Consider the following 12,359-nt stretch of genomic DNA (forward strand, 5'->3'; position numbering starts at 1 on the left):
GACTACTTCTTTCTTCCTAAAATTCTTAAATAATCCAAAACTGATAAAAATTGCCATTAGAGTTGTTTTGGAGTCGGTTTACTTACCGTACCACGTACCTATGCCTTTTCGGAGTCTGGAACGTTCTGGAAAGTGTCTCTTATGTATTCCTCAGGGGTTATGGTTTCAATAATATTAGTTTCAACATTGATGGGATTACCTTAAATATAATGTTTAATTCTTTGACCATTTACCACCCTCAGATTTGTGCCTTCGAAGTTGTTGATTTTTATAGCACCAGAACGACAGACCTCCTCGATAACGTAGGGACCTCCCCATTCTGAGAGAAGTTTTCCTGCAAAAAATCTTAAACGAGAGTTGAATAATAACACATAATCTCCTACGTTAAACTCAAGCTTTTGTATCCTCTTATCATGCCAGCGTTTGACTTTTTCTTTGAAAAGCTTGGCATTCTCATAGGCTTGGGTTCTCCATTCATCAAGTGAGCTAATATCAAATAACCTTTTCTCACCGGCAAGTTTGAAGTCATAATTGAGCTCTTTAATAGCCCAATATGCCTTATGTTCAAGTTCAAGAGGTAAATGACATGCTTTTCCATAAACCATCTTATAAAGAGACATACCCATAGGATTTTTGTATGCAGTTCTATAGGCCCATAATGCATCATCAAGTTTTTTGGACCAATTCTTTCTAGATCTATTCACAGTCTTCTGCAAAATTAATTTGAGCTCTCTATTGCTCAACTCTACTTGACCACTAGACTGCGGATGATAAGGAGATGTGATTCTATGATTGACATCATACTTAGCAAGCATCTTACGGAAAGCACCATGAATAAAATGTGAACCACCATCAGTCATAAGATATCTAGGGACTCCAAACCTCAGAAAAATAACTTCTTTAAGCATTTTAATAGAAGTGTTATGATCAGCACTACTAGTTGGAATAGCTTCTACCCACTTAGTAACGTAATCAACAACAACTAGAATATGTGTATAACCGTTGGAGGCAGGAAAAGGTCCCATATAATCAAAGCCCCAAACATCAAATGGTTCAATAACAAGAGAATAATTCATAGGCATTTCTTGACGTCTACTGGTGTTACCTATTCTTTGACATTCATCACCAGATAAAACAAACTTACGAGCATCATTTGTAAGGGCACTTTTGTCCCTAAGTAGTTTTGGTGATTGATGACAATGACTGTCGGTGTCAAAACCGGCGGATCTCGGGTAGGGGGTCCCGAACTATGCGTCTAGGCGGATGGTAACAGGAGATGAGGGACACGATGTTTTACCCAGGTTCGGGCCCTCTCGATGGAGGTAAAACCCTATGTCCTGCTTGATTAATATTGATGATATGGGTAGTACAAGAGTGGATCTACCATGAGATCAAGAAGGCTAAACCCTAAAGCTAGCCTATGGTATGATTGTTGTAATGTATGTTGTGTCCTACGGACTAAAGCCCTCCGGTTTATATAGACACCGGAGGAGGCTAGGGTTACACAGAATCGGTTACAATGGTAGGAGATCTACATATCCATATCGCCAAGCTTGCCTTCCACGCCAAGGAAAGTCCCATCCGAACACGGGACGGAGTCTTCAATCTTGCATCTTCGTAGTCTTGGAGTCCGGCGGACGATGATAGTCCGGCTGTCCGGACACCCCCTAGTCCAGGACTCCCTCAGTAGCCCACGGACCAGGCTTCAATGACGATAAGTCCAGCGCGTATATAGTCTTCGGCGTTGTAAGGCGGGTTCTCCCTTTAAGTTCCATGTACCTGCCGAACAGTGTCCGGCTTCATCATAAATACTGTGTTTCTCGACTTCTACGCCCAATAATGGTCTTTTTCCACGCGTCGCACGAATGCGAAAAGCCAGGGTGTCTTTTACGTTTCACCCCCCAGTCGTGCGAGTCATCTGCCCACAAAAGAGGCAAAAATCCAGATCCAAACCACACCATCTTCCTCCCGCGAATACTTCATCGGAGCGCCTTTGACCTAAAAATCCATTCCACCATGGACCGTCAACGCGGCTCTTCTTCACGCGCTCCCAGCCCACCGCCGGGGGATTGGAGGAGGTGCTCTATTCCGCACAACGAGCTAGTGAAGCTCCAAGCGGGGGGATATCTCCCTCCGGCCTTCATGGTCCCGGTTCGAGCTGGGCTGGTCACTTATCAAGGTGGGAGGCAAGCGGAGGCTATCCCAAGCCCCAATAAAGGGGAGCGAGTATGCTTCGTCCCTTATTTGATAAGGGGACTCGGATTCCTGATACATCCGTTCCTCCGCGGGCTCCTGGAGTTCTACGGACTCCAGCTCCACCACCTCATGCCTGCCTCTGTCCTGCATATCGCGGGCTACGTAGCTCTTTGCGAGCTATTCCTGGGCATTGAGCCCCATTTTGCATTGTGGAAGAGGTTGTTCTGCCTCGTACCCCGTTCTCACGAGGGGCCCATATATCAAGTGGGCGGCGCCGAGATATGGCACATCGCCGGGACCGGATACCCATCCAGTACTCCCAAGAAGGCGTCCGAAGACTGGCCTTCAGAGTGGTTTTATATAGGAGACGCTCCGCTGCCGGACCCAGTCCGGATTGGCCTCCCAGAGTTTAGTGCTGCTCCTCTGAAGAAACGCCTCAGCTGGCGCCCACGGAGCCCCCGATTGGAGGAAGACAAGAGCGTCCATTACTTGATGGGCCGAATAAGATTACTGGCCCATTCCGGGTTGACCATGATTGGAGTCATGACGACATGCATCATGCGGGGGGTACAGCCATTGCAATACAAAGGCCACCCCATGTGGGATTTCAACGGGGAGGACGATGCCACCCGTCATGGCCGCAAAGGGCCGGATTCGACCGAGGATCTAGTAGAGATCCTTTCCAACCTGTACAAGGGGGAAAAGGAGGACTTCCTTCGAACGAACCCTTTGAATGGGTTTTCCATGATCAACCCTAGAGGATGGGTAAGCGAACACCTTTAAAGGCTCAACCCATGCTCTCGAAGTTTAAGCTTCTTTACATTATGTCTTCGGCGCAGGATCTACGCCGGACTGTGGAGGACATGGTAAGTCCCGCTCCGCAACCCGAGGATCCAAAAAGATCCCTGGATCCGGCCTCCGAAGAGGATCCGGACATCGAGGTGGAGCTGATCGACGGGGTATTTCACCAGCTCAGCATGGATAATGCTTTGGTCGCCATTACGGCGGACTACCCCGGACTGTATCCGGCTTCCCAGGTGACTGCGACCGAGGCCCGGACACCATTATCTCTTCCTTGCCCATTTCTAACCTTCGCGAACGATGGTATTTTACAGGAAGCGCCTTTACGGCAGGAAGCCGAGCCCGCGGCGGCTGACCAACAGAGGTCAGTCCAGACCAGCAGGCGGAAAAGGAGCGCGGTGCGGACGGAGACGTCGCCGCAAAGGTATAGCTCGTATTTGAATTTTCAAAGCAACGTTCCTAGGAAACGTCTGAGTGCTCATGATCTTTATAGGAGAAAAAGCGCTCGCCGGACTGCGGGCGCAGAAGTTGCTGATCCAACTTACACCGGCCAGGCTCCAGCGCCCGGCCTGGAGGGGGAGGCAAGCGCAAGACGCGGGCCGGATCCTTCTCCAACGGAGGACGCCGACAGACTGTCCGCCACCAAGTCTGAGGTGGAGAGCGCCATGAACCATAGGCGCCGCCAGACAGTATTTCGTGAAGCGTGCTTCTCCCCTGAGGCATTGGACGCCTTTAACGCAGGGGACGCGCATCTCCGTGCCGCTCAAGATGGTTTTACCAGAGCCACGGAGCAGTATGTGAAAGACATATGGGTAAGGTAATTTTAATGGTTATATATACCAGTAGCCCCCGAGACTTAAAGTAGTTATGTTAACTGATTTAAGGATCATGTGAAACGCAGGCTCTTACCAAGAAGAATGCCCAGCTGTCTCAGGAGCTGCAAGAATGCAAGGCCCAACTTGAGGCCGCACTTGCTGCCGCAGGAGGAGACGCAGAGGCCCCTCCTGGTAACACATTTTTATTAATAAATATAAGCGCTATGCGGCGTGCGCGCAAGTCTAATAATGACTGTGTAGGTGCCGCCGGACAAGATCCGGACAGGCAAGGATTACTGCGCCAGCTGAAGGCCGGCGAGAGTGTGCTGAATAGGGTGCAGCAAGAAAGGAATAAACTCCAGGATGCCAACGCCAAGCTCGGAGAAGAGCTGAAAGGCGCTTGCGCCGGGCTGTCCGGCTCCGTTAAGGAGAATGAGCGGCTTCGTCGCGGCATTTATAGTAAGTGCTTGAGCGGACTCCTTTGAAAAGAAGAGTTCGGCGAGGAAGTATATTGACATGATATGTCTTGTAGGTATACTCACAGGTCGTCCTGCAGAGGAGATGCCCATATCGACGGGTGATCAACTTCCCGAACTGTTGCAACTGCTTGAACAAGTTCGGCAGGCAATGAGCGGCGTCGTCCAGGCTTTATGGCCAGCCCTCTCCCTACCCGAGGGCCTTGGGGAGCTTGCAGAGAAGCTTCAGGGAGTGCGGCAGCGCTTCCATTTGTGGAAGATTTCGGCTTGCCGTCAAGGTGCCAGGGAGGCTTGGGCCATGGTGAAGACACGTTATAAGAAGGCGGATCCCAACCATATGGCTGAAGTTGGACCGGTGGGGCCCGATGGGAAGGAGATCCCTGTGAGTTTAGTATACAGCCAAGTAGAGTTGGCTGCTAAGTTTTCCCAACGGGACTGTAAGTTAGACAGCCTGTTAGACGGGATTGAGGAGGAATACAATCAATAAATTTGACAATGTATGTTTTCCTTTGAAGTGACATGTGAAATGCCTTCTAGCCGGATTGTAGATCGTTTGTCTTTGCCGACCTTTTCGCTTCAACCTCGGGACCCTAGAGTCTGGAGTGTGTCCGAATACCTTTTTGGTTACGAAACAACCGTGGTATGCATGGAGACCAGGCGTAGGGGTCATTAGTGCTTTATCAGACAAGTGCCCAACTAGTTATGTTATATTACATGGTTAGTAAGAAACATCTTCCAGGGAGAATAGTTTCGTTAAGGGTTCCTTTCCCTGGGAGGCATGCCCTAAAGTGCATGTCCGGACTGCGAAAAAAGCAGAAAAACATCTGGGGGCAGATAAATGAGTAGGTAAAGAAAATCATCTTTTAAGTCACCGACCGAATATTCCCTTAAGAACGCTAGCTTTCGGCTTCACCCAGTCTGAGGTACACATCCGGCTGACCCGGCAGTAGCAATCGCAGAGGTGCTCCCTTTACCTCCTAGCCGAACAATCGGGAACGTAGGGGTAAGCACAGGAGCCAGGCAACCCAGCTTGGCCAAAACTTAAGTCATATCGATGCATATAATGGTGAGTAAAAGATACATGTGGAAGCTTGACACATGTGCTGGGCATGAAACCCTTATAATTGAGCTTCTGTAAAAGAAGCCCCCAGGTATAATGAGTGCGGATGGCACATCAAGTGTATGCGAAAAATGCAAAAGTAAGCCCTTGGGGGCTTTTTAATAAAAAGGTTATGAAAAGAGAAACAAAAGACAGCCAAAGTATAAAAATTTGGACGGAGGGAGGGGACGAACTCTTACTCCGGCGCTAGGCATAGAATCTTCGGAGGCGGGCTGCGTTCCATGGGTTCGGCTCGAGTCGGTTATCCGACGCATTTCGTAGACGGTATGCTCCGCCGGTCAGGACTTGGTCGATAATGAAAGGGCCCTCCCATTTGGGCTTGAGCTTGTCCTTTTTCTTGTCCGGCAGGCGTAGAACTAGTTCACCAACGTTGTAAGTCTTGGCCCGTACTTCTCTGCTTTGATATCTTCGGGCCTGCTGCTGATAGAATGCGGAACGAGCCTTGGTGACGTCGCGTTCTTCCTCCAATGTGTCCAAGTTGTCCTGCCGATCTAGCTCGGCCTCTCTTTCCTCGTACATGTGCACTCGAGGTGAGTCATGAATAATGTCGCAGGGCAAGACTGCCTCTGCACCGTATACCATAAAAAATGGTGTGAATCCGGTAGTACGGTTAGGCGTTGTCCGCAGCCCCCAGAGTACGGAGTCGAGCTCCTCGACCCAGTGCGTGTCAGATTTAGTAAGTGACTGCACTAGTCTGGGTTTAATGCCGCTCATTATTAGACCATTTGCTCGTTCCACTTGACCGTTGGTTTGAGGGTGATAAACTGAAGCGTAGTCGAGCTTGATGCCCACATTTTTGCACCATGACTTAACCTCGTCGGCTGTGAAGTTCGTGCCGTTGTCGGTGATGATGCTGTGGGGGACTCCGTAACGGTGTACTACCCCGGATATAAAGTCTATCACTGGTCCGGACTCTGCCGTTTTGACCGGTTTGGCCTCTATCCATTTGGTGAATTTATCCACCATGACCAATAGCTACCTTTGCTTGTGGGTTCCCCCTTTAAGGGGTCCAACCATATCAAGCCCCCAGACCGCGAACGGCCAGGTAATGGGTATAGTTTTGAGGGCGGTGGGCGGCATATGGCTCTGATTAGCAAAGAGCTGACAACCAACGCATCTCTGGAGTAAGTCCTGGGCATCTGCCCGGGCCGTCGGCCAATAAAATCCTGTACGGAATGCCTTTCCTACAAGGGCCCGGGCTGCTGCGTGGTGTCCGCCTAGTTCGGCATGAATTTCAGCCAGGAGGTTTCGCCCTTCCTCTTCGGAGATACACCTTTGAAGGACTCCGGTTGTGCTTTTCTTATAAAGTTCTCCCTCATGGACCTTGTAGGCTTTCGATCGCCGGACTATGCAGCGGGCCTCGTTTTGGTCTTCGGGAAGTTCCTGCCTAAGCAAGTAGGCTAGGAATGGTTCTGTCCACGGGGCGATTACTGCCATTATGTCGTGGGCTGAAGGTGTTATGTCATCGGCTGAATCGCCGATTGGCGCGGTTTTCTCCGGTTTGTCACTTCCGGGCTCCTCTTCCCATAGTACGGATGGCTTGAAGAGCCGTTCCAGGAATATATTTGGAGGGACAGCATCACGTTTCACACCGATGCGTGCCAGTATGTCGGCCGCTTGGTTATTATCTCGGGCTATGTGGTGGAATTCGAGTCCTTCAAACCGAGCTGACATTTTTAGGACAGCGTTGCGATATGCTGCCATTTTTGGATCCTTGGCGTCAAAGTCTCCATTTATTTGGGATATTGCAAGGTTTGAATCCCCGCGCACCTCTAGGCGTTGAATGCCCATGGAGACTGCCATCCGGAGACCATGTAACAGGGCCTCGTATTCGGCTGCGTTGTTGGAGTCCGTGTATATTATTTGAAGTACATAATGGACTGTGTCCCCGGTTGGGGACGTCAATACAACACCAGCCCCAGTCCGGCCAACATTTTAGAGCCGTCGAAATGCATAACCCAATTGGAGTATGCGCCGTACTCTTTAGGGAGTTCGGCTTCGGTCCATTCGGCGACAAAGTCAGCCAAAACTTGTGACTTTATAGCTCGCCGAGGTTTGTAAGTTATATCGAATGGTAAGAGCTCAATGGCCCATTTTGCAATCCTGCCCGTTGCATCGCGGTTATTTATAATGTCATTGAGTGGTACTTTAGAGGCCACTGTTATCGAACACTCTTGAAAGTAGTGCCGGAGCTTCCGGGATGCCATGAACACCGCATATGCTATCTTCTGATAGTGCGGGTAACGGGACTTGCAGGGGGTTAACACAGTGGATACATAATACACTGGTTTTTGAAGAGGGAATTTGTGCCCTTCTGTCTCTCGTTCGACGACGAGGACTGCGCTTACAACTTGATGCGTTGCTGCGATGTATAACAACATTGGTTCGCCCAGATTGGGCGCAGCCAGGATCGGATTTGTTGCCAATATGGCCTTTATTTCTTCGAGTCCGGCAGTGGCAGCATCCGTCCACTCGAAGTGTTCGGTGCGCCTGAGGAGGCGATAGAGGGGCAACGCCTTTTCTCCTAGACGGGAGATAAAGCGGCTTAGAGCTGCCATGCATCCTGTTAATTTTTGTATTTGTTTGAGGTCTTTTGGAATGTCCAACTGTGACAGAGCTCGGATTTTAGTCGGATTTGCTTCAATTCCTCTACCGGAGACGATGAAGCCCAGCAGCTTTCCGGCTGGTACGCCGAAAACACATTTTTCCGGATTCAACTTGATGTCATATGCTCTGAGGTTGTCGAACGTGAGCCTTAAATCGTCTACTAGAGTTTCGACGTGTTTTGTTTTGACGACGACGTCGTCTACGTATGCCTCGACTGTTTTGCCGATCTGGGTAGCAAGACATGTTTGAATCATGCGCTGATATGTTGCGCCGGCGTTTTTAAGTCCGAAGGGCATCGTGTTGAAGCAGAATGGTCCGTAAGGGGTGATGAATGCCGTGGCGGCTTGGTCTGCTTCTGCCATCTTGATTTGATGATAGCCAGAGTATGCGTCGAGGAAACACAATGAATCGTGTCCTGCGGTAGCATCGATAATTTGGTCGATGCGGGGGAGAGGAAAGGGATCCTTTGGGCAAGCCTTATTGAGGTCTTTGAAATCGACACAGAGGCGCCAGGATTTGTCATTCTTTGGTACCATTACCAGATTTGCTAGCCAGTCCAGATGTTTGATATCTCTGATGAATCCGGCTTCCAATAGTTTGGCTAGCTCTTCTCCCATTGCCTATCTTTTGGGTTCGGAAAATTGTCGAAGAGCCTGTTTGACTGGCTTGAATCCTTTTAGGATGTTTAGGCTGTGTTCTGCCAATCTGTGTGGGATTCCGGGCATATCCGAAGGATGCTAGGCGAAAATGTCCCAGTTTTCTCGAAGAAATTCGCGTAGTGCAGCGTCTACTTCGGGGTTCAGTTGTGCCCCGATGGAGGCCGTCTTTGTTGGGTCCGTTGGATGGACCTGGAATTTTGTTATTTCATCTACTGGTTTGAAGGAGGTGGACTTGGATCTTTTATCGAGTATCACATCGTCCTTGTTCACCGTAGAGCGCAACGCGGTGAGTTCCTCTGCCGCTAGGGCTTCGGATAGTGCCTCCAGGGCCAGTGCGGCTGTCTTGTTCTCGGCGCGGAGTGCTATGTCCGGATCACTAGCGAGAGTGATTATTCCGCCGGGCCCGGGCATTTTGAGCTTCATGTACCCGTAATGAGGTACTGCTTGAAAAATTGTGAATGCCTCTCGTCCTAATATAGCGTGATATCCGCTGTTGAACGGGGCCACTTGGAACGTGACTTCTTCGGATCTGTAATTATCCGGCGAGCCGAACACCACATCGAGTGTGATTTGTCCGGTGCAGCGTGCTTCCCGGCTAGGGATTATTCCTCTGAAGGTTGTGCTGCTTCGCCCAATACGGCTCCAATCGATTTCCATTTTCCGCAGAGTTTCCTCGTAAATGAGGTTTAATCCGCTGCCGCCATCCATGAGGACTTTTGTCAGTCGAAAGCCGTCCACTATGGGACTAAGCACCAGTGCGGCTGGTGCTCTGGCTGTTCGGAATTTAGGCTCGTCGCTGGCGTTGAAGGTGATAGCTGTGTCGCTCCATGGATTTGCTGTTGCTATTTGGTAGACTTCGGCGAGTCCGCGGATTGTTCGCTTTCGCATATTGTTTGATGCGAAAGTCTCGAAGATTGTTGATACCGTACCGGTATTGTTGGAGTGGTTTTGCGGGGCTAGAAGCTCCTCGCCACTTTTGGCCACCTGCCATAATATCCAACATGCTCAAAGGCTATGTGTTGGGACGGTTCCCTCTGTACTATGAAGCTTACAGGGTCCATTGAGCCATCCCTCCAGTACAGTTCTGTTTCCCTTATTGGGTTTTTGTTTTTTTGTTTTTGCATGTGGGGCCTGAGTGTAAGGCGCCCTTTTGCTACGGACTGGGTTTGGGGCCGGATTATCCCAAAATTGATTTTCGGTTTTCCGGAAACTCTCCATCGCACAGTACTTTCGTACTATGGATGCCAGATCGGTGAAGCACGTAATTTTGCGACGATCAATGGCGTTTAGTATTCCCTTGTCCGTGCAATTATTGCAGAAGATTGAGATTGCGTTTTCCTCTCGGCAGTCCTTTATCCTGTCCATGACCAGGAGGAATCTGGCCCAGTAGTGATGTACTGTTTCAGCGGGATCTTGCCGTATTAGAGATAGATCGCATATGTCTGGGCGGGTGGGTGGACTAAAATCCGGATCCCTGCCCATCTTGGGGCTTAAAGGCCGAGGAGTTTCCGAATTCGGAAGCTTAGGTTGCTGGACACGATCCAGCGAGTCCGGAGCGATGCATGGTTTTAAGTTCAATGCTCGATCGAAGCCCGTCCCTCCGCGGAAATCCGGCATGGGGGGTTCGGGAATCCGGACGTGACTAGTTTTTAATATAGGCGAAGAGTCGCCACATTGCTCCTCTACCACTGCGACGTGGTGGGTGGCCTGGGGAGAGTTAATCTCTCTCAGATCGGTTTTAAGCCTGATCTGATCGTAGTTTGTGGCGACTCCCAGGGCGGCGATGCGATCCAAGAGCTCGTTAACAGACGAGAGCTCTATTGGATCCAACTGCTCGGCGGATTCCGAGCTGACGCGAAGATTGCTTTTGATGACTTGAGAAGTCATTGTCGAAGCAGTGGCCGGACAGGCAGTCATAAGAAAACCACCTAGCCGGATAGTTTGGCCGACGGCCAAGGCCCCTTCGGCGAAAATACCGTCTTTGAAGACGGGTGGAGGCATCCTTCCTATCGGTGACGACACAGAGGAACTCTCAATGAAAGCACCAATGTCGGTGTCAAAACCAGCGGATCTCGGGTAGGGGGTCCCGAACTGTGCGTCTAGGCGGATGGTAACAGGAGACGAGGGACACGATGTTTTACCCAGGTTCGGGCCCTCTCGATGGAGGTAAAACCCTACGTCCTGCTTGATTAATATTGATGATATGGGTAGTACAAGAGTGGATCTACCACGAGATCAAGGAGGCTAAACCCTAAAGCTAGCCTATGGTATGATTGTTGTAATGTATGTTGTGTCCTACGGACCAAAGCCCTCCGGTTTATATAGACACCGGAGGAGGCTAGGGTTACACAGAGTCGGTTACAATGGTAGGAGATCTACATATCCGTATCGCCAAGCTTGCCTTCCACGCCAAGGAAAGTCCCATCCGGACACGGGACGGAGTCTTCAATCTTGCATCTTCGTAGTCTTGGAGTCCGGCGGACGATGATAGTCCGGCTGTCTGGACACCCCCTAGTCCAGGACTCCCTCAATGACTTTGCGGACTAATCGTGTGTATTGAGCTTTTCAGATTCATCACGACTAAACACAAGAAGATTTGATGCCCCTCGAAGATTATTGAAGACGGCAGTTCGGTGGAGTTGAGTCGTAGGAGAGCCGTACTATTAAGAGGGGGTCCGCTTTGGAAAGGTTTGGGTGGAATCTCACGTACACATTCCCTTTTGCACCGCCTTTCCTTGAGCTCCTTGGAGTGTTCCTCCGTCTCACCATGTCTTTGCGAAATGAAGGCCTCGGTCTTGCTCTTCTCAGGCTAGCGTTAGCACTGCTCTTTTGAGCGGTACTATCGTAGGAGCCAGCGGTAGTACCGGGCTCCGGCACGGTAGTACCGTAGGTTCCCACGGTAGTACCGCTCGTCCGAGCGGTAGTACCGCGAGCTATGGTCTGGCACCGCTCTCTAGCGGTGGTAGGCGCGGATGTAATTTTTTACATCCGCACTCCACGCGGTAGTACCATGCTATGGCGCGGTAGTACCGTGGCACCAGGACAGGTTCCGGAGCAGGAGCGGAGGTAGGGCGGATGTATTTTTTTACATCCGCACCCTCCACGGTAGTACCGCAACCTCGGTCGCGGTAGTTCCGTGCCGGATTTGTGCATGACATTCTCTCAACGGAGGTAGTCACGGAATGAATTTTTTACATCTGTGCCTACTAGGCCTGGCCCGTGTCTGCCTTGCGGAAGTACCGCATGGGGCCGCAGTAGGAGCGCTCCTGCGGATCTACTGCACCCTGTCCGTGCTCCTTTTTACTTGGTCAGGTCTCTGCCATGCTCACGGTAGTACCGCGGTCCACCACGGTAGTACTGCACGCCTATGAGGTAGTATCGCGCCTGTGGAGCGGTAGTTTCGTGGGTCGCGGGCTGAGTGGTGGGCAACGGTTGGAATTGTTCCCCACTATTAAAGGGGGGTCTTCTTCTCCAAGAAGACTCACCTCTTCTAACCCTAAACTCCATTGTTGCTCCGAGCTCCATTTTTGCCCGATCTCTCTCCCTAGCCAATCAATCTTGTTGATTTGCTCGGGATTGGGTGACAAGGGCCCGATCTACACTTCCACCAAGAGATATTCGATTTCCCCCACTTATCCCTAGCGGATCTTGTTACTCTTGGGTGTTTGAGCACCCTAGACGGTTG

This window comes from Triticum aestivum, chromosome 3B (assembly GCF_018294505.1).
Source record: "Triticum aestivum cultivar Chinese Spring chromosome 3B, IWGSC CS RefSeq v2.1, whole genome shotgun sequence".
In the NCBI taxonomy this organism is placed as follows: Eukaryota; Viridiplantae; Streptophyta; class Magnoliopsida; order Poales; family Poaceae; genus Triticum; species Triticum aestivum.